Below are 27637 nucleotides of genomic sequence, written 5' to 3'. Positions count from 1 at the left end.
GCAAAGTAATAGAGAGCGGTGTGGCTGGCAGGGTGTTCTCCATAAGGGCCCAGCAACTCTGAAACACCCTACTGTTTCTTGTTTAGAATAGCCAAGATTTTTCCACTTTCAGGACACGTTGCAGGGCCTGTCTGTTACACCAGGCTTTTGAAGAGAGGTAGAGGGATTGAAGCATGAGTCTGTGTATGGGCCCTTTTTTATTCTGAAAGAAAAATAAATAAAATAAACATGTAACACAGCATACTTTTTTAAAGATTCACACAATTTCCCTCACCCCTGACTCCTGGGAAGATGGATGGAGGAAAATAAGGTAAGAACCTCATGTGGCAGATGCTAGTCATGTTGCTTAATGTACTGCTGGAAGGTGCTTGGATGCCACAGTATAAGAACCTGTATAAAATAGAAAAGATTCATGGGCAATATTGCAAGGGAATATTGGAGAAGAAAAGAAAGAACAGAGGGAGAGAAACTTAAAAAAGGAAATATAGAGAAGAAGGGAGTGGAGGAAAAGCAGGGACTTAGAGAGGAGAGAACACTGAAGGAAAAAAGTAGCTGGGACTTAAAGTGAAGAATGAGGCAAAATCAGAAATAAGCATGTTGGATAAGAGTCGGAACAAAGAGGAATGATCTCAAAGTAAAACGGATTTCAAATGTCAAAATATTAAATGGAAAAGTTAGTCCAAGGAAAAACAGATACTGCAAAGACATGGGGGGGAAAGTACACCAAAACATACAATCAATGAAAAATGTGGAATAAATAAAAGGAAGTAACAAAAACCAAGAGAACAAAGTACATTATAGTTGGCGAAGCTTGTGAGGCCTTGCATTGAAATTCTCTGTTTGGCTGTAAAGTGATAACTATTGAATGCTGCATCCAAAATTTTAGGAAATATTCTAGGCATCAGTGGTCAAAACCTTATTGATTTTTTTTTTTGGCAAAAACCAAAAGGGGGAAATGGGGAACATACAAAGCCCCATCATCTGATTAGCAGAGCCAGCAGTTTCAACTATCTCTAATTTTATGGCAGCCAATAACATATTCCAATATAATACCCCTCATTTTAGCTCTCCCCATCTTCCCAGTTCAGTTTAAGGGCTTATCCACACATGGAGTTCTGTTGTTCAGGGATAGCTGTTCCTGAATAACTTCATGTGTAGATAAGCCCTACAAAGGCTGACACTCTAAAAGAGAGAGACGGTGAAGAAAGGAGGATAAGAATGGCAAGGACAGGGCAAAGGGAGTGTACAAAGGGCCCCTGGCATGAGGAAAGGGGTTGGGGGAGTTAGTAAGTCCTTGAAAAAGTGAGGAATGGAAGGGTAGCGCACAGAGAGCTTGTGAGGGGAGACTGGAGGGCTGCAAAGATCTGGTGGTGTGGGTAGTGAGCTTGATTATATAAGAACAGAAACTGGCCTTACTGGGTCAGATCAATGGTCCATCTAGTTCACTATACTGTCATCCAACACTGGCCAGTGCCAGATGAACAGAATAGGGCAATTTATCAAGTGATCCATCCCGTTATCCAGTCCCAGCTTCTGGCAGTCAGGTTTAGGGATACCCAGAGCATAGGATTGCATCCCATGCAACAAAGTGTGTGTTCCCTTAATTTGTTCATGGAAAGTTTTTATGCAGTTACGCATAAATTGTATGCATTGTAGCAATTTATTGTATCATTTCAGTTGTAAATGTGACTTTGCATTACTGCATCCTCACGTCTAAATATTTGCAGGGCTGGTTACCGTTCTGATGGAACGATGTTGTATGCAACCATAGCAGTCTGTGTGGGTCGGTGGTCTGCTTGTTTTCTCGATAAAGAACTGACATTTTGAAGAGTAAATAAGAGCAGATCAGCAAATAAAACACTTGGTAAATTGTACAACCTTCTTTAAGCTGGCTGGCATGGTTCTGGGTCTTTGAAACTTAGTTTTAGTTGCTTTTCCTTATCCCCAAAGTAGTCAACTGTAATTTATTAATCTAAATCTCTATAGTCGTCCCCACCCAAGTTGCCAGTGTAGTCAAGCTCTCAGTCTGCTGGAGGAAGTAGACAGCCTTTTAATTTTGTAAAGAAAGCCCTAGACAATCAGCATTTACCCTTTAAGGAGCCAACTTTTGTTCTCTAAGATACAACGCACTGGCTTTAAAATATTTATTTATACATAGGAAATCTGAAAGAGCGGCTATGCTGCGTACCTATAAGATGTGCAGTGTAGACACAGCCTCAGTGTTGGCACTCTGATAATTTAGATCTCGCGTAAACAGATGCAACTCTGTTGGAGACAAGTTGCACCTGCTTATGCACCATTTGAATTTGGCTTATGGGAAACCACTTATCTAAAATCTCTAGTAAATTGCATTTGCTTAATGATGTTTTAATTTTTGGTAAATAGTCTGTGGATTTGTTGGTTGATTGTGCAGATGATTATAGGGGGAAGGGAAGGAGGAAATATCCTCCAGTTGTACTGTCTTTTAAATTTGTTTTCCCTTAAATGTTTATAACATTCAATAACTCAGTGAACTTGACTGTCCCTTTCTAAGCTGTGTTTTTGACAGAAATGTTCTGTATTACAAATATACCTCCCTAAAGGAGAATACGCATTGGTACTAGGTAAAAACATTTCTATAAATGTACAATTGTTTAAATGAGGCCCAGTTAGTTTTTGGCTGCCCAAAGATATGCTAGATCAAGTGCTATCGGATTCAGATGGAGATTTCTTTCACAGTACCCTTAGTTAAATACACAGTGCATTCTTATGCCAGTGCATGAACTGTTTGGCTCTGATAATCACACCCATATGTTTGAACACTTTAATTTACATAGGGATCAGAGCCTGATAAGAAAGTTAAAATTCTGTGTCTGAATTGCCTTTGGTTTGGGGGTTATATTGTCAGTAATAAAGAGCATATTGTCCGAAGTTGAGAACAAGCCAGCACTTACTTGATTAACATGAATCTTTGTTGTTATTGCCTGATGCATACCAGCACTGGACAATAGCTTCTTTATTCATACTTCTTAGCAGTATTTCATATCAGTATGGATGTTACTCAGACAGGTGTTAAAGGAAAATGTTCAAAGCTGTCAAAATGACACCTTCCTGGCTTTTTTTTTCATTTGAAGGCACATCTGTTCATTTAGGCCATTCTTTACTGTTCCTCTGCAGTCAGTTTCACTGGGCAGGCAATTATTTAAATATTTCAATAAATCTTAGAAATTTGAAAAAAATTTTACTCTATCTTCTTCCAATTCACAATAACAGAAGTAGGGTCTAGAGAGGATGCAATGTATATGCAATAGCCTGTGATTGCAAACACACGTGGCACTTTGAGGGTTTTTGTGGGGTGAGAAAGAGCAGCTGGGGAGTGGGAAAAATCCCCACCTAATAAAATGGGATTTATCCTATGTTGTGTAGCCCTTTTAAAGGCTGGTTTAATCTATTACCACTACTACCAAGGATCAAAGGAAGGTGGTGGAAGTTTATGTAGTGACCCTTTTTGAATGAAAAAATATGACGTTGAACATACCTTCCTTATCTCCACTCATCATAGTGATCAAGGTTATGACTGAAAGTCCATATATCGAGAGTTAAGCCTTTTGTTCAATTTAGTATGGTTATGTGCTGTTTCAGCTGGGAATTTTTAAAAGATGTTATTTCCATGCTGTAATTCTGTCAACAGTTATTTTCCCTATTTAAAAGTGAAAATGTGTAGCATACATTCCCAGCACGACACTCCAAAGGAGTTTTTTTGACATACTATTTACTGTAGCATATTGCAACTCTCCAGAACTGAAGAATCATAAAGAGGAAGATAACCATTTGTTTTTAACAAAAGCTATAAAGACCTTAGCGCGGGAGTAATATTTTATGCAGAATTTTGATCTTTCCAGAATTATTACCTATAATGTTTAGTACAGCACCTTTTAGGGTTGATTATGAGCATTAATCAGGTGTGTCAGTTTGAGGCAACCACTTGATTTGAGATAAGCTACCAAATGTCCACTATGTGGAGGGTGGTAACTTTTGGCTGCTTCCTACCTAGGCAGGATTTGAACTGATTATAGAAAAATGAAAAGCTCTATATTTCATTAGAGGTCCTCTGTTCCTTAATTCCTCTTCTTTTGTTTTTGTTTTAAAATGATTTGAAGTTAAGTAACTGATTGCATATTGTCCCAAAGCTAACTTGACTGAATTATTTTGTAATAGCAGGAAACACCAGAAATTCCATGTATGTTGTGAAATCAACTCTGTAACATTACACTGTACACTTCATATATAAAAGCAAGACAGAGTTCTAATTTACTAGAAGCCTATATATTAAATTAATGTATTTTAGTCATCTACAGTTTTCAATATATATTTTTCTCGATATATTTGTTTGTTTCAAACAAACTTTGTAAGGTGTGGGGGAAGAGAAAAGAGCCCATTTTAAAAAAAGCAGATCATTAGAGATTTTTGAGCTTACTCAACATTATGAATTCCTTTTATAAATGAAATGATAGCTTTCTCTCGACTGAAGCAAAATTATATTAAAAAAATTACTTGCTTGCATCTGAAACCACAGGACTCCTCTTATTTTTGTAGGCTATAAAAAATTGGTCAGTGATATTTCAATTTATTATCTCACAATTCCCACTAGTCAATAAGGAGCAGGGTTAAACTAAAGCAGTTTCCAGAAAAAATCAAGAAGTATGAGGTTTCATCTTTCTCTTTCTCAAAGCTTATTTTGGTTTGAAATCCTAGTTCTAAATGATACTTGGTAGTAATGTAGGAAGTGGTTGGTCAGAGGAGTCCTGTTGCCAAATGACATACTTTGGTTTGTGCTCATTTTAGTATCTCTGAAAGTGTAAGCTACTGCTAAAGAAAAAAATGCACAGTGTACATCAAGATAGGACATTTGATGGAAATAGAAATACTCTGTTTGCTTCCATCTTTTCCATAACTTGATGAGCAAGGTTTTGAACAATCCACCTGTTACCATGTACTGTAATTAGGATTCAGAGTAGCAGCCGTGTTAGTCTGTATTCACAAAAAGAAAAGGAGTACTTATGGCACCTTAGAGACCAACAAATTTATTTGAGCATAAGCTTTCGTGAGCTACAGCTGATGCATCCAATGAAATGAGCTGTAGCTCACGAAAACTTATGCTCAAATAAATTTGTTAGTCTCTAAGGTGCCACAAGTACTCCTTTTTCTTTTTGTAATTAGGATGTTCACATCAGTCAGATGTTCTGCTTTTCCTTTTCAGTCTGAACTTTTATGATACATAAGTGTTTCTACACTACAAACTGGCTATAGTCCATACTAATTAATTTGGATACCAGTGCAATAACCGCATCAGTTATTCTTCAGCATCACCAAAATGCTATGTTTAGGTTAATATAGCTGATTTTTGTACTGTGTTTTACTGAAGATACATAGCAGTGCAGCACTTGAATTCTTTTAACTACATATACACTTTGAAATTCTGTGATTGTATTTTTAAATTAATTTGATACATGATCTGAAAACATTTTTTTTACAGACATCCAGATTCATAATGTCCATATTACATCAAACCACTTTAATGCTTTTACTTAGGAAAAATTGGATTTTAAGTCAACTGAAACTTATTTTAGTGCAATCACACCATTATCTCAGTTTTAACTGCCATATCCTCTAGAATACCTAAACACAACAGGGCACAAAGCAAATTAATGAAATAATTAAGGGGTTCACACTTGTGCCAAAATATTAAGCACAGATACAGATGTTACTGTAATGGTCCCTCCCTCTCCCGTGAAGAGGGAGGCCACTCAGTCCGGCCCCGTCTGGCCAGGATCAGAGTCTGCAGGATAGTCAAGAGCCCACAATACGGCTGGGTGACCAACAGTCATGGTCAGGCTTTAGCCTGGGCTTGGGTGGCTCAAGCTGCCAGCCCTTAAACAGTCTATAACTGAGCTGGGGCCTGGGCTTGACGACGCTCAGGCAGCCAGTAACAAAACAGTCTCAGGGCTGGATTTAGCTAGGTGGAGCTCAGGCAGCCAGCAAACAAACAGTCTGCAAGGGGGCTGGTAAGGGAAGCTCCTTCTCCGGCACAGGAGTTTCTCAGGGAAGCGTCAGGAATTGGCACCCCGGGAGGTGGGGAGGGTCAGGAGGATGAGGGCCCACCCTACTCCGTGTTCCAGCCCAGGGCAGGGGCAGGATCGGCTGCCCCTGCATCAGCAGGGATCCAGCCGCAACATGCCGACTGAGCCACAGCCTGTTGCACTGGGGCTGCCCCTGGGCTACTTCCTGCCTCGCTGGGGTTTGGTACCTGTGGCCTCCAGGCCTCTTTCAGTTCCTCGGGGTACGCTGCGGCAGGCACTCTGGGCCAGTCCTCGTTGGTGTCTGGGGATCGGGAACAGCCAGGTGTAGATTCCCCTGTGGGACGCTGCAGAACAGGCGAAGCGTCCTTCTCTGCAGGTTCTCCTCCAACTGTGCTGCAGGGCCTGCCTTTTTTACTTCTGGCCATGCCCCAGTACATCCAGCGATGGGGGCGGGGTGGTCTAGGCTCCACCCTCCAAGGGGAGTGTAACGGTCCCTTGCTCTCCTGTGGGGAGGGAGGCCACTCAGTTTCACTACAGTTACCCATAGCATAACATATTTGATGGCCCTTCAAGGGATTATTCACATGGATTCTACTCTTGTGTGCATGCGCCCCACACATGCAAGATCATATTCTTTTTGGCTAGCAGTGTCTGTTGGGGCTGTGCCTGGACCTGAGATGTACTTCCAGTCTTCCCGCACTCAAAGGTTTAAAGGGTGGAGCACATCCTTCCATCCCTCGATTCCTTCTTACAGCCTGTGGAAGCAACACGGAACCTCTGCGCATTGTGTGATTTCTTGTTAGGCTAGTTCGTTTTAGTGTAGTTAGTACTGTAGTTGTGCTTTTTTGCCAACAGACATAACACTAACAATAAACGTATGATGACAGATATCCTTGGTACTGGGACTCAACCCGCTATCGTGGAGTCAGAGTCCCCAGCATTTAAAGCTTGGCCCTCTTACGAGGCTGCTGTCCTGCTCACTTATGGGCACACTATGTGCCTCTTTTGCTTTAGCAAAACTCCCTGATGAACACCTTTCCCATCCTTTGGACATTGGTGTTATTGCAGGCCTTTCCCCTGATTGCCCATGATACTGAGGGTCCTGAGGAAACTGAGGCAAGACACAACTGATGATGATAGCCCCAGTATAGGCCAAGCAGTTCTGATATTTGGATCTAATGAATGTTTCACTACAGCCCCAACATAGTTTTTCAGAACAGCCAGATCCTAAACCTGGACCCAGTCTCCTTATAGCTGACAGCCTGAATGCTGGCTGACTGAAATCCTACAAAAGAAGGTCTTCAGCTGAAGCTCAGAACTTTCTGTTGCAAAGCAGGAAAGCCTCAACTAGATAGACTTATAAAGTGAAGTGGAAGAGGTTTTCTATTTGGGCAGCTCACCACTAGCTGTGTCGCCTGACAACACTCATTTCAGCACTCATTTACCAGAGCTGCAACAATCTGGACTTTCTGTTGGCTGCATAAGGGTCCATCTAGCAGCAATTACTTTCCTACCCAGAGCCTACTGTTTTCTCACCCCACAGTGGCTAGATTCCTTAAATGCATTATTCATGTTTTTCCCCACAGTTCAGGATTCAAATCCCTCTTGAGACCTCAATATACTGTTAACAGGATCAATGGGTCCCCTTTGAGCCCTCAGCAACTTGTTCCATTTACTACCCATTCATGAAAACTATCTTTTTTTTTAGTAGCCATTACATTATCTGGAAAGGCACAGGAGATTCAGGAACTCAAGGCAGGTCCCCATTATACAATGTTTCATAAGAGCAGGGTCACTATGTGAATCAACCTATTAATCTCCGAGGTCTCTATTGGTTTCTAACAAGTGTTCCATATTACTTTGATCAAATTTTGGAACCTTTTTTATGGAATACAAGCCCTAAGGCAAGTGTTTGTCTTCTCCATCCATGTAAAAGGGTAATATCTGTGGTGACCACGTCAGGGTCTAGGACATTGTTTCTTAAAGTGTGGGCCATGCTCCACTGGAGTGTTTAAAGGGTAAGCTGGATGGTAGAGCAAAGCTAGACAGACCTCTAAGTTGACCTCAAGAGTCTTACTTTATTATTAAAATGAAAGCTGAAACTCTGGCTGCTATAGTTACAGAAGGAGAAAACATTCAAATTGGAGGGAATGTGATGTGATGTTTGCCTGAGTTTGTAGAGATCCAGAAACAATAGTTCTGAGCTGTGAACTGTCCCATTCATTTCAATGACAGTGAACTCAGATGTCAATGATACTTTAAATGTCAATATTTATATCAATGATTTGCTGATCCAGGACATTTTAAGAAACGAGAGGAAGTGTATTATGAAAACTACACTGATATTTCTTTGTGTGTGTGTGTGTGTGTGTGTCAAAGGGGGAGAAGCTCAAAAGACAAGTTGGAGCATGCATAAGCCTTTAGTAACACATCTAGGGCCTACCAGGGGGTGAGATTGGTTACATTTTTCTGAAGGGGGGCAGGGGTTCAGCTTTTAAGTGTGGGAAACATTAGACTAAGGAATGCCTCTGGACCATACTGAGATAAGCATCTGCAGGAACATCCATCTTTGTTAGCAAAAGGCTGATGTTAATAGAGGAAGGTGTTGGGATTTGGAAAAACTTTGCAGGTGAAAAGGTAGAAAGTTAGAGATGAGCTCAGAAGGCAGTCTGCGTTGGAATAGAAAGGGGGGGGTTCATGTATTGGATAAAGAGAAAATCTGTAGTGGGAGAGGGAAGGATTGGGGACTGGTTTGGGATGAAACCTCCAAGGGGGAAGGAGAAGGAAGATAAGAATTGGAACAGAAAGGAGCTGGAGTTGGAGTCAGTTGTTTGTTTTTCAGATCTCATCCTAAGCCAGTCATTCTAGTAATTATGAATTGTGGGCACATTTGAAAAAGTTTAAATTATCAAATATGCTTGCTTTGCAGAATTGTTTCTTTGCACTACACGCACTCTGTCTCCAAGGTGAGACTTGCAGTTCTGCCAGTTTAACACCCCTCCCCCACAAATAAACGATGTAAACCCTGATATGCAGTGGGAAAATATTTCACTATAGTCATAACATAGACTGTGAAATTACTTTTATATCAGAAGCAACAGTCCTAAAATGTATAAAAATAAGGAGAATTGTGCAATAACTGTCATGCGTGTACTACTAAAGAAAACTTGTTACACAATGAAGTTGGGCCAATCAATGCTGTGAAATAAACTGTAGCATTTTTGAGGTCTGTGATAACTGATGGGAGAGATGGAATTTTGAAAAATGGCCTAGCTTTCTTTACAGAACGGGCTAAATAGGAATATATGTGCTATAATATACAGTATGTGTTTTTTATTCTCCCTTCCCCCCCTGGAACATTAGTTAAGAAACCCAGACTTAATGTTTGTGCTAGATGGAATTAGGTGCACACTTGTTCCATATTAAAGCATGTGGAAAGGCTCTAAATTAATTCAGGAGGATTAAATATTCATTCTGCTATTTTAAATTAGTCCTATTTTTATTGATTGGGAATGTGCTAATAACGTTTGTGGATGACTAAATTGGGAGGTATTGCCAGCATGGAGGAGGAGCAGAATATCATACTACAGTAAAAGCTTTGGCATGTTGGGGAAACGGGGGGTGCCAGTAAGTAGCAGAGATGCTATTCTTGACCCTCCCTTTAACCCTCTTCTCAGGATCCCAGGGTTTGTCTTTTCCATGTTTGTCTGGTCAGACAATCTCCCTCCCTCCCTCTCTCCCGCCAAGACACGGGTGATGGTAGATGTTAGGATATAGATATTCAGGCCTGTCTGTAAAGGCCTAGACTCTTAAGAATTTAGGTGTATTCTTATCACTTAGCTAGTTATAGAGGTATAAAAGAGAGAATCAAAATCACTGTCTGACTGTACACGGCCTTTTCTCACTGTGACAGTCTGAGGCCCTGTTCTTAGGCTAAGGCCTTTGGCTAAGTAGCAGAGGCAGCCAGCCATAAGCTGGGACACGAATGGTCACATCTTTACATTCCAAACTAGCCACATTGAAATAAGGTGCTATTGGGCTGTTAGGAATACAGCCCTGTCCTGATAATGCCTATTGCCTCCAGAGAAAGGGAAGTGCCTAGAAAATGTAAAAGGAAACTTAGTTTGATAGCATCCTGTCTGGCAAGAACTCACTTATCAATAGCTGGGATGTGAAATCCTCATTTCTGTGTTTTGTTCTATCATTGTAGTCCCCATTTCCCTATTGTTTTGTTGTATAATCTCTGTCTGGTTCTGAGATTGTTTGTCTGCTGTATAATTAATTTTGCTGGGTGTAAACTAATTAAGGTGGTGGGATATAATTGGTTAAATAATCATATTACAATATGTTAGGATTGGTTAGTTAAATTTCAGGAAAATGATTGGTTAAGGTATAGCTAAGCAGAACTCAAGTTTTACTATATAGTCTGCAGTCAATCAGGAAGTAAGGGGGGGAAATGGGAACAGGGAATGGAGGTGGGGAAATTGAAATCATGTTTTGCTAAGGGGGGGAATGGGAACAGGGACACAGGTAAGGCTCTGTGGTGTCAGAGCGGGGAAGGGGGACATTAAGGAAGGAAACTGGAATCATGCTTGCTGGAAGTTCACCCCAATAAACATCGAATTGTTTGCACCTTTGGACTTCGGGTATTGTTGCTCTCTGTTCATGCGAGAAGGACCAGGGAAGTAAGTGGGTGAAGGAATAAGCCCCCTAATAGTAGACACTTTTGTCATCTTTTGTGTAGGATTACAATCCTGTCTTCAGAAATGTTGATGAAAGGATAAATTAGAAATAATAAAGGAACAATGATGAATTCCAGAGGTTACTCTTATTTACAATTTGAATATGTACCTGAGAATGCAAACAACTTAGTCTTTTTTGTTAAACTGGATATGACTCTTAATATTCTCTGCTCTTAATTTGTTCTCAGCACCTGCTGTTGTGCATATTGTTTTCTCTTTGTTGCAATTTCAATAACTACTTCATGCATTGACCTAGAAAACCAGCTAAAATAATGACTTCTGATGTGAATAAGTTTGTGAGAGGGTTGTGTGCTCTTTCATATGTTTTTATAAAATGAAATGTGTGTCATTGTCTTATATTTTACATTTCTGGATTGCTGCTTTTTTCTCTGAATACAGTGGAAGAGCTGTATTATGTTATGCATATTCAGCTTTTTAAAAATAACATTCATTAGTCTGTATAATTTCAAAGTGAGAAGTTTGTTTTCATTTCTATGCAGTGAGTTGCTGTCTCAACAAATGGGGTATTTAAACATCCGTCTAGTGAGAATATACCCGCTAGATTCTGAAAATAGAATTGCTGAGAATTGCTGAATTTCTTTTGATAGTCCCCTCTTCCAAATACACAAAATTTCCCTTTTATCCCCTCAAAGACTTATTGTCAGGCCAAGTCTTCAGGCCAAAGTGAATTTGCTCTCTCCAGAGCCAGATAATATGGTACTTGAATCACTCAAAGAGGACAGCTTAAAAGCTATGTAAGATGCTTCCTTTCCTCACCCAACCTCCAAAGTTGCCGAGTACACTATTTCTACAGTACAGAAGTCCCCTGTTTCTCTTTCTCTAAACTTTGGCTGCAGATTTGACTTGAAAAACTATTTCACTGAACATCTTGACTTTGTGGGGGGGAGGGTGTTTCAGGCAGCACAAATGCAATCTTGGCTGACCCCTTGCTTTTCTTGCAGAGCAGGGGATAACTCTAGTGTTCTGGCTAATGCTACCTGTCTTAATGAAATCAGTTTTGATGGTTGGGGTGAGGTCCACACTAATGCTGAGGGTATTTGTTTTGCTGCCCTTTGCAGAACACTACCAGCATTTGATGTCCTACTCTGTAAGGCGCTTTGAACCACTTTGAAGATGTAAAGTGCTATACGAAATTCACCTTCTGTTTACTTTGGTTCATCATCATTTGGTATTCAGTAGGAAAGTTCACTTTGTATTTATTGTTCTAAATATACTTTATTCCGAGAGGAAAAACTACATTAAACAGGAGTTAAGACTGAGTACATATCCGTAATTTTAGGGTAAAACATTAATTGTTGTAATTATCCCCCAAACAAATGTTGCACACTCAGAAAATTTGGAGTTAATGTTAAACCTAAAAAATTCAAATTTGTTAAGCTATGGAAATGCACGGTGAAGGCATCCAATCACTCTTACCTCTGCCCTGTGTGGTGAATTTCCAAAATGTAATTTTAAGTTATTAATTTTCTATCTATCTACCTACCAATTCTTAATTTGCAAGTAATGACCAAGCATTTTTTATTTCAGTGGCCTCTGCACATTCTGACTTCTGTGACGTGCCAATGGTGCAGTTTGGACCAGTGGAATCTTCTACTAGCTGTGTCCATTGGAGCACTCGTATGCCTCTTGCCTTCTCCTTGAGGCCCTGAACACTTGGAGGGTGAGGGTATAAAAGGGGGCACATCACGAAAACCACCTCAGTTCTTTCCAATTGTGGTCACAGATTACTGGATCCCCAAATTTTTAGAACCCTGATTTGTTGTTTATGCTGCCACCCTATTTTAGTGAGGTTTAGCTAGTCAAAAAAAGAAGAAAAAACTGCTTAAGTATTTTAGCACCCTGGCAAGGGTCCTTTGTTCTGATACATCAAAACCTAAGATAAAGAAAGATGCACCTCTTGCCCTGCTGTTATTTCTCCTTAGACACACACATACAATGTTGTTTGGCTTGCTTGGGGCAAGGTGACTTGCTGCATTGTTGCTCCATATGCAGCACCTTCATCCCCAGGAATTGCCTTCAAGCTATGCTGTTGCAGGAATCATTAATAGCTAAAGCTTCTGGTTCTAAAACTCAGGATTCCGTAAGTGCTATGAGACCAGCCTCAGCTTTGACTCCTGATAGAGTTAAAAATCATGGCAAAATCCCTTCATGTGTTGGCCTCTGTCTTGAGCCGAACTTAACATGCCAATCACTATGAATCTGAAAAGATTGGTTCCAGCTGAGCACAAATGCGTGGCCTCACAGGTGTCCACCTCTGCTGAAGGACAGTCCTCAAGAGCATACCTCTACAGATCTAGTGCATCCAGTTCTGCACAATGAAGTGCAAAAGCATACTCTTAAGCCTCAGGCCTTGGAAGTCTGTGCCACAGTGAAGGATAATATTGAGGATCAAGGCTGTCTGGATCCAAGGCTGTTGGTTCTGTGCTAAAAATCTCATTGTTTGCTTGCTGTAACACAACTGTCAGTTCCTTCTGGATCTATGTAGTAGATTAGGCAGGTTCATCATATTGAACCCCTTAATCACCCTCATTTAGATCAACCTTCAGATCAGGGCGATTTTGTGCAGCACTGGGTACGTTGTCCATAGTGCTTAAAGAGAAAGGAAAGATGCACAAAGCAGTGGGGCTGATTCCTTCTTCTGCGGGAAAGAAAAAATCTATCTCAATTCCAGCCTTTCAGACCACAGGATCACCCTCCTTCACCCAGGGATTGAGAGGATAACTAGACAAAACCACTGCTTCCCAAGTTCAGTTTGTAGTGAACTATGCCCCAAGAGCATCCTTCAGTGCTTCAGATATGGTATCTAGTACGGTGTCTTTACCATTACAGTGAGGTGCCATTCATGGTTTTCTCTCTGCACTTCCTTAGGAAGCAAGAATTGGGGGAGAATACCTCTCATTCGATGATGAAGGGCTAATTTAGCTTTAGAACATATGAGGTGGTAAGGAAACTGAAAGACACCAGGTCTGCTTCAAGGTCTCTAGTGTTTTCTGGAACCCCTAGGAAAAAATAGGGGGGTACCAAATTTTATCAGAAACCATACCAAAGCTCTACTTTGTATTCTTTTCAAGAACGTAATCTCCCCCACTCCCACATTCAGTATCAGTAGAGACACAACCCTTCTAAATGCAAGCTAAAGAAAGATCTGCTGCATCAGCCTGCGTATCACAGGTTTGATGGGATGCACAAAAATCCCAAACCAGTTTTAAACTGTCTGCATCCCTTTCATTTGTAAACTTTTTTTCCTCTGTTCTCATCCCTCCTCCCATCCCCACGATCTACATTTCTTAGAGGCCTGGAGTGTAATCGCCACAGATTAATGAAATTTGGAGATTGTCCAGCAGGGTTACTCCATTCAGTTCAACACTATCCTGCCTCCCACCAACCCTCCTCCTCACAAGAAAGAACCTATTGAGATCAGAAGTCTGCTCAATACTGGATTCTGGTGCCATAAAGGAAATTCCTGAAGGGATCAGGGGAAGGAATTTTTTTCAGATACTTTCTGAACCCTATGAAAGATGGAGGTCTCAGACCCATTCTAGATATTGGGAAGCTCAACTCTTTGTCAGAAAGTTCAAATTCACCATGCTTTACTCTAGCCTCACTCATCCCCTCCTTATTCACCTATGATTGGTTTGCGGCTCTTGATTTACAGGATGCTTACTTTCGCATCTCAATGAGACTTTTGCATAGAAAATACATTGTTTCTTGTGGGTGGAGATCATTACCAATATCAGGTCTTTTCACTTGGCCAATCTACAGCACTTTGAGTGTTCACAAAGTGTCTCATAGTAGTAGGATGCCATTTGAGATGTTAGGTTATCCAGGTTTACCTCTACATGGACAGTTGGCTCATCAAGGTGTCATTGTAGGAGAGCCTGCCAAAAGGTATGTCACAAACATGTACCTTGTTCCAAACAATAGGGTTCAAGATAAACTGAAAGAATTTGTAAATAGCACCAACCCAGTTCATACCTTTTATTGGGATAGTTCTGGAGTCTCAAAAAGATAGAACTTTTTTGTCCTAGAGGAAAACTTCTATTTAAAAATGCTTACAACAATAGATATAGCACAAGAGAACTTGTGTCAAGCAGTAATGTTCTTCCTCAGGCTGATGACTTCAGTGACAGTTGTAATTCCATGTGCATGTCTACGGTTGAGGCACATACATTGGCTAGCAAGATTCTATATTCCAAATACAGTAAGCATGTTTATGAAATTGATACTACCCAAGGATGTGTTCCTATTCCTTATGTGATATACTCAACATCACAGTGTTCTCAGAGGAGTTGCATTCAACCTCCTAGCTCAGTCAGTCACCATCATCGCAGTCAATCTGGGCTTTGAAGCTCATTACAAGAATTTGACAGTTCACTGTTGCTTGAATTTCTGGGAGGAAAAACTTCCATGTCAAGTATTCTAGAATTAAGCACAACACATTGGGCACTCAGGTGCTTTCTTTCTCCACTTCGTGGCAGAGTAGTTCAAGCGGTTACCGATACAGCAGTTTTTACGTGAACAGTTGGGTAAGCACATTTCAGCTAGCTGTGCAAAGAGGCTGTAGCTCTGTAACACCAAACTTGCCCATGAGCTTTCCAGCTTGCAGGCAAGGACAATATGCTGCCAAATCAGATGAGCAGAGAGTTAACGATGGCCACTGAACAACTCAGTAGAAAATGACATCCTTCCTCCACACCTGACATTTCTCCCCAAGGTGGTAATAATAATTTTAACTTGGCCTTAAGTTGTCCATATGTTTCTGTAGGTCTTGCTCCCCAGGGGAAGCTAAACTACACATATTGAATGCTAAGGCAGAAGTAGCCTATTTCAATAGGTCTGAGAGGAGTACAGGAAATAACCTAGACTGTTCGTCTCCTTATGGGGAAAAAGAATAAAGGGCGGGTAGTTGTATCCCAATGCCTTTCTAAGGGGGTTAAGATATATGAAAGTGTGTTATAAATATACCTCTGTTCCTCTTCCAGAGCGCTTGGAGTGCACTCAACTAGAAAGAGAGCCACTGTCACCACTTACTTTAGACATATTCCATATTAGCAATCTGTAGAGATACCACTTGGAGGTTGATTCATGTGTTCACAAAGCATTATTCCGTAGAAGTTGTGATGCTTCTGGGGGCACCCAGAGTTAGAAGTCACCTTGTTGCCACTTACTTACAGCGTGAGCAAGTCTTGCCTGTGCCAGCTGAGTGTTAGCTCCCTAACCCAACTAGCTTGCCTTCCACTCACACTCTCTCCTCTGGGCTATACCAGCCCTGCCTTTGCCCTGCAAATTGACAATATAGGCACCTCATCCCCCGAGTCCCTTCAAAGTATCCCCCTGTGGTATTTGGCCTGGATCACTGGATACCTACAGAAATCTTAGATCCCAATTCAAAGGAATAATGTACCCCAATTTACTAGTTTTACCTTAAGCCACTGCTTCTGTATCACACACAACATTTGAGTTCAATTATAGTAAAACAAAAGGAAATTTATTTAAGAATAGAGAATCAAATAGAAATAGGTGAGAGTTTTGGAAACTGTCACATACAAAACAAAATCATAAAACTGAGAATAGGGAATACACTTATTCCTATCTAATAGAGTAGATTCTCACTCCAAAGTTCTGTCTTTTGTAGTGTTTGCTAGACCCAGTCTTTTATGATATTTCACCTTCACTGTTTCAAGGTACCTCCTCAGTGAATGAATGCCGTGTCCTTTTCCACCTTGTGATGCACTGACTCAATCTTTTGTCTTTGTTCACAGACAGGGCCATCCCCTTGCTGTCATATTTTGCTTTTTCACTGCCAAGTAGTTTTGATGTTTATAGCTTGTCTTTGATTTTTCCATTGACTTGTCTTAGTTGTTGCAACAGTGAACCACTGAGCAATACATTGCATAAGTGGCTAGCCAGGGAGGGGTGACACTCCTTCCCACTAGAATGAGCTGTCACTGAGACATATGATACCCAGGTGACTCGCTTTGGCTCCAAAACTTATCAAGGGCATAATTTTCTATACAGTTACATTAAGCCTTAAATATTATCTGTATACATATCTCACACTATTGATGAGTTACAAGCTTTCAGTAGAGACCTCACATTCCACCCTTTATGGCTAAATCCCATGAAAGCAGTGTATTAGGTGAGTGTGTTTGTCTGATCTGAGAAGAGAGCAGTGAGTCCTTTGCCAGTTGGCACCAATGCTGTGTCACAGATGTGGCATCTAGAAGAGCTTACAGTTTGGTAAAGCAGTATTACAATCTCCATTTAACTAGGCCTCTTTGTCCCACACTCCGAAGGCAGGAATACTGCTTGATAAAATCCTGAGAGTGGAAAATGTGCAGAAGAGACAATGAAGGTTGCTCACGTGTAACTGCAATTCTTTGAAATAACCTCTGCACATTCATGCTCTGTTGCCTATCTTCTCTTCCTCCTTGGAGTCCTAATTTCAACTTTTAACCCGAGGAGGGACTGGAAGGAGCTAAGCTGGTCAGCAAGCCAAGTCGTTCTTTTGTAGTTCTGCTGTCCAAATGTCCACAGCCATGAAGGAAGGGGCAGGGTTACAGGGGGAGTGAGTGCTCCAATGAGCACTGCTTCTAGAAACTTCTATCGGCCTAAGCTGCACTGTCTGCTCGTATTGAAAAACTCAGGTCAAAGGCAAATAACTTCCTTCTGCAGTTTGATCCATGAATCATGGTAAATCATCTATGAGAAATGGTGGGAGGGCAACTTTTTCTCCTTCTGGCTTAATAGGAAACAGTTAGTACACACAGCTGTTCTTTCTTCTCCCAGAAAAATCCCTTTATCTGAGGATATAATTGTTTTAATACTGTTCTTTACCTTGTAAATCGTGTGTGGTGTGTGTAGTTCCGTAAATGTACTAAAAATAGTCTAACTGAATTGCAAGTCGACGCATGAAAATTTGGCCCAAATGGAGTAAATAAGAGTTTGCCATTGGCTTCAGTGGAGCCAGGATTTCACCCTACACGTCTATGTAGTCCAACCTGCATGAGGTCAAATCCCAATCCACTCTTCAACTTTGGTCATTTAATCAAACTTTGGCATAGATAGCATGGTAGAGCCCATTTTTGACAGAGCTATAAGAACAGTGGGGGATGTACTTTGTTTTAGAAAGCAGATTAGCCTTAAAATATCCAACTGCCAAAACTTGTATCATTTATCAAAATGCTGAAGCAAGATAGTAGGGTACTGGTGTCAATAGTCCAAGAAAAATCTAAAGTACTGATTCTGAAATTTTAAAATAAACTTTTTTCCTTTCAGCAAAATAATAAAAAAAAATTAAAATTAAAAGTCCCTTCAGCAACTTTATTCTGTCTCTGAAATATTCTTAATGAAATTGAAGCAGCATTGTGCTAATTAAGGTAGAAATGTAAAGTAGAAATGTTAATTGTGGGACTATACCAATTGCTTACTGAAAAGATTATCATTATTTCCTGATGAAACAAATACAAATTGAGCTACAATATTTAAGGTTGATTTATTCTGGGAAAATGATGATAATAATAATAAAAAAAAAAAAGTGTATAAAAGCACCTCTGTCAATAAGTGCCAAGACTTTGGGGTTAGGTACCTTATTGTTACCTTTCCAAATCCAAAATAAATAAAAAATTATTAATTGCAAACTATACTTGTGTGTGCTTCATAACTGGTTGCAATGTATCTTGACATAATAACGATGATCATAATAATTGGGAGGTGGGACTCACTAAATCACTTTGTCATCTTTGATTTCCTAAGTGAAGGGAGGGAATCCAGTCCATAAGTCTGTTTAATAGGAAAGCTAAGAGGCTTTTGTTTGGTTTTGCTTTTTATTTTTAAATCTTCTAAAACTGCTGCAGTAGATGTTATTGTGATTGCCATCTTGGATTCCTTCCAAGACCAAAGGGAAACATGATTATGACTTAGAAAGCTTTTTTTTAACGTTTTGTGAAATTTCACTGACATCAGGCAACATTTTATTGTTAAAGGGTATAGCTTCAAGGTTATATATTGTGGCTTTGCTTCAATGTTTACTTTAAGATAAATGTCTCTAGCATTTATCAGAGTGTGGAAGAGACCATTGATGAAGTACAAATATAAGGTCTAATTCTCCATTCATTTACACCTGTCTTCTGGTAGTGTTAGTCCATTGACATAAAAGGAATTGCTCCTGATTTGCATCAGTGTAAATGGAGAATCATTCCCAGAGTGTATTAGCATAATTGCTTAATTATAACTCTCATTTCAAATAATCCAAGCCTTGATCTAACACAATAACAGTAATATAATGGAATATTTTTTTAGATATTTTATCATAGTTTTTTGATTTCAGCTAGCTTTTTTTCATTTTCTGCCTTTACAGTTCACTTGCAACCAAAGATTATACATGTGAAGAAAGAGCACAAATGAGTAAGTTCACAACAAATACTCGGTATACAGAAACTCATGTGTATCCCCATTAATCAAAATGAGGGGCTTCCCATGTCTCTTCTGCCTTCTGTCTAAATCTGCATATTAATCATGGATCTGAAGTATGGGTATAAGTAGTAACCATTTATACTGTAGTTATAGTTTTATTGTAAATCCGATGTATAATAATTTGAGCCATCTTTTCATGAACTGGGTTCATAATTTGTGCATTGTACTCTTTTCAGTCCTTTTTCCACAGCTGCAATCCAGATAAGTGACTCAATTATAGTTAGCGTTAGCCTTAAAGATTCCCTGATGCCTCATGGAAAACCTTGAAAAACATTCTATTTAAGACAATTATGCTTAAATATCACATTTTCTAAGGACATTTGCATGAAAACAGACTCTTGCTAAAGGAGTTCATCTGCTCTTCGTGCATGTGTGTCATTTGGAATGATAATCCTTTGTGTGATATCATCACAATCTCAAGAGCAGTTAATTGTGATATCACAGAAAGGAGTATGGCCAAGATTTCCAACTTGGATATCTAAAGTTAGGCACCTAAATCCCTATTTGAACACCTAAATGAGCACCCACACTCTCCACTGTGCCTCTGAAAATCCAGGGCATTTTGATTTAGGAACCCAAGCTATAAATCTCTGGTCTATGGCTTTAAGGAACAAACAGTAGGAACAGATGAACTCCATCTACAAGTATTTTTTTCATATAATGATTCTTAATATTAGTGCTTAAAAACAAGGGGGGAAGCAAATGGAAAATCATTTAATTTAGAAAGGTGTTCTAAATTAAGACTAAATTAAGTGTTCTATATTTTCGTTGTGACAACTTTCATACAGGTGCTGCTATCTTAAATAGTTGAAAGTTTAAGTATTCTTCCACTAACACTGTAGCTACCTTGATGTTACTCCAGTGAATTGTCTAGTTTAGAGTTCTTGAGGAGAAAGGTAGCTTATAGACCCTCTCCTCTTTGCTTTTGCACCCTATTATATCCATAGGTCATAGAAGGATGGGTCCCAGGCCAAGCTTGCATCCAAAAATGGATTTGCTGTAAGTTAGCTGATGTATTACTGCTGCATTAACTATACTGGCAAAATACACAACACTATGTCTTTAAATGTTACTCTGAAGACTGAAAGCTGACTAGAGCTCTTATTGCTCATAGCAAAATGCTGTGTAGAATCAGTCAAATGCAAATCAAATGTCTGGCTGATCATAAGATTTGGCCTACTATTCACATTTATATTCCTATTTTATCAAATTGCACTTCCCATTTTTTAAGATTAGCACAGCCTCAGAATCACAATTATAGAATTTTAATCTTGATGAATAGTAAAAGGATTAATTATGCATTCTTTTTAGGGTGATAAAATTCTCTAATAATAGGGGCAGATTTCCAGTTTCTTGATCAACACAATAATCTCAGAAAGGGCCCTTACATCATTAATTTCTGTCTATCAAGGTTGACATGGGGCAGGGTTACCAAGCAGCCTCCTTTTGACAGGGTAGTCCAATAGTATAGTTTTTATTCATTGCTCTGTTATTGGCACAGGACCATTTGTAGGCATATATCCAGGTCCCCAGAAAACTTGGAAACATTCCACCTTAAAGAGAACTGAAACTGTGGCTAACAAACCAGCTGCTGTATTGAGCTCAGAAGGAAGTCTTTGTAACTCTGTGGAAGGAACTTAAGTTATTTGCATAACATCCAGCAGCCCTAGTGCAGAGGATTGGCACAAGCAGAACAGCAGGGTAGGCATCCAGTTTTATCTTTTGACCATGTCTGGCAATTGCTCTCTAGCTGAAAGAATAAGATGAGGAGAAAAAAGGGAAAAGTGAGGAACTTGACCTAGAGGCGTGTGGGTGGTGTTCAGGGATGAGGAAGATATGGACAAATATTCTTTTGGGGGTGGGGTGGGGCAGAGGAAGAAATATGTTTTATTAAATGTCTTATAACGCAAACAAAAGCAAGTTTATAATAAATGGTGCAAGCATTAGTTATAACTGAGGGGTGTATGTCTGTTTTGTCCAATTCTTTTTTGTGGAGAGAAAACAAATAGAGCAAAGAGCAATTGATGAAAAACAAATGTAGGAGAGGGGGAGTGATGCCATAGAAGGTAATACAATCTATTCATCATCTGAACCTTTTTCAAACAGAGCATCTTCTGTATTACTGAATTATGAATCTATGGAATATTCACTACTAAATGTACACACAGCCTATATCAGTGGTTCTCAATCTATTTACCATTGTGGCAGACATATGCAGTGTTCTCTGTTATGTGGGCTGCATCCACACAATATATATACTATCTATATGGGCTTGAGGATCCTACATGGGCCGCAGCTGTGTGGTGATTGGGCCTTAAGTGTCCCACAGATTGAGAACCACTGGACTATATTAAAAATAAAAAGGTTATGTAAATTAGTCCAACTATAGATTTTTAAAAGGGCTGCCTTATTTGTTCATATACCTTCACTTTAGTGATTCTTGTAAGGGCAGTTTTTTTCCAAATGTTGCTGTTTCCAATAAAGTGTTAATTCGTAAATCAGTGCTAATTTAGGCATCTCCTTGGTCAACCAATACACTAGTTTTAAAGTGTTCTCTGACTTATGAAGCAGTGGAGGGAATAACTATTTTTTGTTGTTGTTTTTTTTAAACCCAGTGGATACAATATGCTATTGCTTTAAAATACTGAGTGTACACAAATATTTGTTTCCCTGAGAATGGGCTGTGTCATACCTTCTGTGTAACTGGAAAGACGTGAGAAGCATAAGAAAAGAGAATTGTCACAATGCTCAAGTCCTTTTGAAGTATGCTTTCCTCCACAATTGTAGGTTGACTTGTCAGATGGAACAGGAGGCATGGCCTCAAAGTCTCTCAGGTGATGGAGAGCATGGAGCGTCAACACTATGGATCCCATGGTGCATTTACTAATTTCTGAACTAAAAGGGCAGAAGGGGCCAGAATTATTTATACAGACATGGTAGAATTGTCCCAGTTCAGAACTGACTGTGTCTTGCATTTAAGGAAGTCACGCATCTGCTAGGAGGATATAAGGCTGGAATGGAGAAACGAAATTTCCATAGTTGAGATTATTGAGAGAGGTGAAGCAGCTGATCACTTCCTCATGCATCAAGAAATGTATCTGGTGCTGGGGAACGCCTTGAGGAAGGAAGAGCATATGCAGAAAAAGTGGAAGCAAACTGCTGGCATAGAAAGTTAACATAGTTGGGGAAGGGGTATTTCAACTATGAAGTGTTTCAAGAAGTAATTTAGTAGCTGAGTCATGAAGTAAAACTTTGTAATTAGGTTAAAAAACTAGCACTGTGTGCTTTTTTTTTTAAATGAGGAAATTAGACAAAAAGAACATAAAACCAAAAGTGAGTGGTAAACTTTGCAGGTGACTCAATTGCTTAGGTGAGTGTAGGGAACATGAGAGCGATGTAACAAAGATAGATGAATGGATAGCAAATGAAATTTTGTTGTGTTTAAATGCAAGGTGTATTGCACACAGGAAGGAATGACTTGGACTACTAATATGTTACTGGGTTTTAAATTAATTAAAACTATGTGACAAATCATGGCATCATTGGACATCTCAGTGTACAGTAGCAGTCAAATAAGCCAACGTTGTTGGGGAGTAGGAGGAATGTAATGAAAAAATTACAGAAAAGATTATAATGCTATTTCATACAAATCAGTTATACCCCTTCCCTGAAATGGTGCGTGCAGTTCTGGTCACTATACAAAAAAGATCTAGCTGAATTTGGTGCGAGAGGCATGACATGATGATGATTTTATTATTTGTATTGCAGAAGCACCTAGAAACTCCACCCCCTGTTGTACTAGGCATATTGTACAAACATAACAAAGACTGTTCCTGCCCAGAAGAGCTTCTCTTCTAAATAGACAAATGGAAAGACTTTCATATGAGCAGAGACTGAAACATTTTTGACTGTTCGGTTTACAGAGGAGATGAATAAAAGTTGACATAACGAAGCAAAAGATGTTCTAGAAAGAGTAAATAGGAGCGCCCGCTTTACTTTTTCTCATAATACAATAACAAGGGACTGTCTAATGAAATTGAAAGATAATATATATGAAATGATTTAAGGAAATATCTGTTTTTACATAATACATAATCAACTAGTGGAACTCAGTGCTACAAGATATCCTTGAAGACTAAACAGGCTTGTTTAAAAAAGGATTATCCATTCATATGTATAACAAGAAAAAACATAGGTACATGAGCTAGGATGACAGCCATTTAATTTTTTTTATATAGGGAGATATTTAAAGCTTTGTTTCAGTAACTTATGGGACATAGGAAACAGCTTCCCCATGGGCAGTTTATTCCAAAATTATGCACAGTAGTGGAAAATTGCACCTTTCCCTAAAGCACCTGGTACTGGCCATTGTCAGACATACAATACTGTAATAGACAGCCTGTTGCTCTGATCTGATGTAGGAATTTCTCTGTTCCTAATTCTTGATGGGAAAGAGAAGAATGGGATTATTACAGGATAGTCTTTTCTCATTTTATATTTATATTTAGTTTGTATGACAATTTAAAAATATTTGTGATACCCTTCAAAAAACTAGGTTGAATAGATTTTGATGAATGGTTTTCCATTTTTAATGTGTGAATTGGATAGATAGTTTGAAAAACCTAATTTACAGCCACTTCAAAGAAAATAGAATTAATCGTCACAGCATAAGTGGAGTTTCAGATCATTCCAGAAATGCAAAATTGTGTTGTTTTTTTTTTGTACTGAACACTATTTAAGTAGTTGCAAAATGCAAAGTAGGTAGCGGGGTTATGTTGGGATGTCTTAGTCTTATTTGATTGCTTTTCTCTGAAGGGGGGACCTCCAATCCTCTAACATCATATTAGTTAACATCTGGAGAGAGCTCTTTGAAGAATATGAAGGATCACCTATTAGTTGCTACTGTCGGTTGTTTGCATGATACCATAATTCATAGAGAAAATCTTTCTTGTGCTTTAGTTCTGTAATAGTAATTTTTTCCCAAAAGTGTTAGATGTACCACAAGATATTTTCCTACTTGCATTTTATTTTCACCAAAGGAATGTAAAATGCTTACAAATATATTTAAAGATCCCGTGTGTCATATTTTAAAGATATTTTAATTGGATTCCATGCTAACATTTAAACAGTTTGGTTGATCACTGTGGGCAAGGCAAAACTTTTTTGTTTTAACCTACAGGTAGGTATTGTGTTTAAGGTCTTAGGCTGGAACACAACTTTTTTTCTTCCTTAAGAAGAGCATGTTCTTAACATGTTTTTGGCCTCTTCTCTGTTGTGCAGCCAAATGGAAACAGTTTCAAGTGCAAGACTGATTATGCACTCTAAACACTGTTAACTAACTCAGGTTCATATACAATGAGCTTCAGTCTTGCTATACCAGGCAAAGCCTGAGTTCAGGTTCCCGTGTTCCTCCAGACATGGAAGAAAAAAGTCCTTTTGTAAAGCTTAAATTTAATCTCCCCCCCCCCCCCAATAATATTTTAAATACTTTTTTTTGTGATATAGGTAGGAAAGAAAATTTTTCCTCTCTGCCCTCCTCTTACCTCCACCAGAGGTGAAAGTAAGCCAGTACGCACCGGTACAGCGTACCGGCAAGAGCCGGTGCACCATACTGGGGCAGCCCGGCTTCCCCAGGGGCAATTTAAAGGGCCTGGGGCTCCAGGCCCTTTAAATTGCCCCCAGAGCCTTGCTGCTGGGGCCCTGGGGTAGCAGCTGTGGGGCTCCAGCAGCTATTTAAAGGGCCTGGGTCTCCCCTGCTTCTACCATCCTGGCCCTTTAAATAGCTGCCGGAGCCCTGCCGTGGCTACTCCACGGCTCCGGGGGCTATTTAAAGGGACAGGGCGGTAGAAACAGGGGAGCCGCAGGCCCTTTAAAGAGCCTCCAGAGCCCTGGGGTAGCGGGGGCTTGAGGGGCTATTTAAAGGGCTGGGGCTCCAGCTGCCTCTGCTGCCCCGGTCCTTTAAATAGCCGCCGGAGCCCCGGGCTGCTGCTGCTACCCTGGTGGGGGGGGGGAGGGAGAGGAGGAGAAGAAGGGGGGGCGCACTTACTTTACAGGGTGGACTGGGGCTGGCTCTGACCCCCTCAGCCCCACCCCTTCCGCCCTAGACCCCCCCCTTCCGGGGGCCAGAGCTGGCCCCAGCGTAATGGTAAGTCACTCGACTTACTTTCACCCCTGACCTCCACCCAACTAACTTCACTGAACTATGGGAAGCTTTCAGTACAATTTACCTTCTCTGTGTAAAACTGCCCTAAATGTGCACATCCTTATTTGAAGCATCTTGAAAGATCATTACATTGCCTCTTACTGCCCAAAGAAGAAAAGCTGCTGTGGGAGTTGAAAACGTTCAGTCTTGCCTCACCCTTAAACTGATCTTTCACAATGGGAGAAAAGCACTGGACATAGCTGCAAGTGAATGTGCATACCCTGTGCACATTCCTCTATATGATTATCCGGAAAACTATTAAAAACAATTGAAAAATATTTTGGTGTTCTAGTAAATTCAATGTTTGACTGAATTAACGTTTGCCAGGTTGGCTGCCATGTTGTTGTGGGAAGCAACCAGCATGATGATCTTTAGCATAGTAGCTGTAGCCTCTTAGATTAGCAAGCAAAGAAATATAAAAGAGAATATGCTCCAGTTACAGCTGTTTTGCAGTTAGATTAAGAATGAAGTAACATAAATCCTCCAAATAGTAAAATTGAAGGAAATCATGCAGTACCTTACTGCTGTTTCCTAGATGCATTATAATGAAAGGAATTGCCATTTTAAAAAAACATTAATTGGAGTTCTCCTCTCTTCCTTTAAATTTCCGCTGGGACTTTCTTTATTTTCCAGCATGGTTTACAGTGTTTGCAATATCATCACTGTTTGCCTAGTGGCAAGTCCCAAATTCAAAATTCTATGCCCCCGCACCCTCCCCCTTCAAAGAAAGACCTAGTTTTCAATGACTTATCTTCATTAGTACTTGTAAATTTGAAATGACTACATATTTTCTGCTACACAACTGGAATATTTAACTGTAAAATGTTTGGAACAAAATCCGTACAATTCATTTTCAAGGATTACTTTGTGTACTATAATTTAGAATAAATGTAACAGAAATATTGCCATACAGAAGTAAAATAGAAATTAGAGCCAAAGAGACCTTTAGAATCAGGGCTTTGGAGCGGAACCGGCTGAGCAGCTCCAGAGCAGTGGAGCTGCAGGTTTTTCCCTGGAGCCGGAGCGGAGCCGGAGCACAGCTCCAAAGCCCTGTTTAGAATAGAAGATTTTAAACACTAGCACCACAGGATTGTTCCTTACAGTATATGTTCTGTTCTTTTTCAGCATAGTTTTAAATCACATCTGAGGGAAGACTTTTCCACAATTTAATAGACATTTACTAGTTGAACTGGCTGGAGGAAGACAGTTCTGTTTTGCAGCAACGTTTGAGGTTTTGAAACTTTGTTTTTATTCTGCATTTTGAAGAAAAATAAAACCTTCCAAACATTTTTCAAAAACAATTGTCAAAATGTCCATTTCAGACAGAAGCTTGAGCTTTCCAATTTGGGAAGGTGTCTATCTCAATAGCCTGGTGGTTAGAGCACTAGTGTGGGATATGGGAAACCTGATTCAAGTCCCTGCTCTATCTGATTGAGCAGAGTTTTTTGTTGCAGAGGACTGAACTAGGTAGAGCATGTACTTTAAACTTGGTTGAAACTGACACATCTCCATTATGTTTGGAGTGTTTTGGCTTCAATTAAATGAAATTTCACTGAAAATGTTCCAACCAGCTCTAATCGCCAACTGAATGTTTTTCCTAATCAGACTAAATTTTACTGAATCTTTTGTACCAGTGGACAGAATCACATGTGGATTCTTCCAGTCCATCGTCCAAGAAATGAAATGCTGAGGGCTTGTTTACACTTAAAATGCTACAGTGGTACAGCTGTGCTGCTGCTGTAGTGCTTCAGTGTAGACGCTGCCTGTGTCAATGACAGGAATTCTCCCGTTGGTGTATGTAATCCACCTCCCTGAGTGTTGGTAGCTAGGTCGACAGAAGAAGTTTTCCATTTACCTAGCTCTGACTACACAGGAACTTAAGTCGGCTTAACTAAGCTGCTCAGGAGCATTTATTTTTTACACTTTTCACTGACGTAGTTAAACTGACCAGTATTTTAAAATAGACCAGACCTTAGTTTCTAGCAGATGTACTCACAAGTGCATTTATGAGTGATGATATTGGCTGAGAGTGATCCCTGCCCCAAAGTGCTTTCATTTTCAGAGACATCCAAAAAAGGAGGCTGCACTGGGAAACCTACAGTAGAGAGTAACTTGAAGGGTATGCCTTATGATTTCCT

At 39.8% G+C, this 27637-nt stretch overlaps 1 protein-coding gene across 3 annotated transcripts in view; it reads left to right on the top strand.

Annotated features, from left to right (window-relative positions):
• Window positions 1-27637, top strand: part of SIPA1L2 (signal induced proliferation associated 1 like 2) — a 235821-nt gene that overhangs the window by 72011 nt on the left and 136173 nt on the right. The window contains exons 5-6 of one of the 3 annotated variants that reach the window (XM_043543298.1): window positions 19182-19228; window positions 27562-27618. The exons of the other annotated variants lie outside the window; for them this stretch is intronic. The gene's annotated coding sequence lies outside the window, so the exon portion shown is untranslated. The remainder of the gene's footprint in view (window positions 1-19181; window positions 19229-27561; window positions 27619-27637) is intronic. 3 annotated transcript variants of the gene reach the window in all.

This window comes from Chelonia mydas, chromosome 3 (genome assembly GCF_015237465.2).
Source record: "Chelonia mydas isolate rCheMyd1 chromosome 3, rCheMyd1.pri.v2, whole genome shotgun sequence".
Classification (NCBI taxonomy): domain Eukaryota; kingdom Metazoa; phylum Chordata; order Testudines; family Cheloniidae; genus Chelonia; species Chelonia mydas.
The sequence above is the reverse complement of the archived record's forward strand: the minus strand, read 5'-3'. Positions and strand labels throughout refer to the sequence as shown.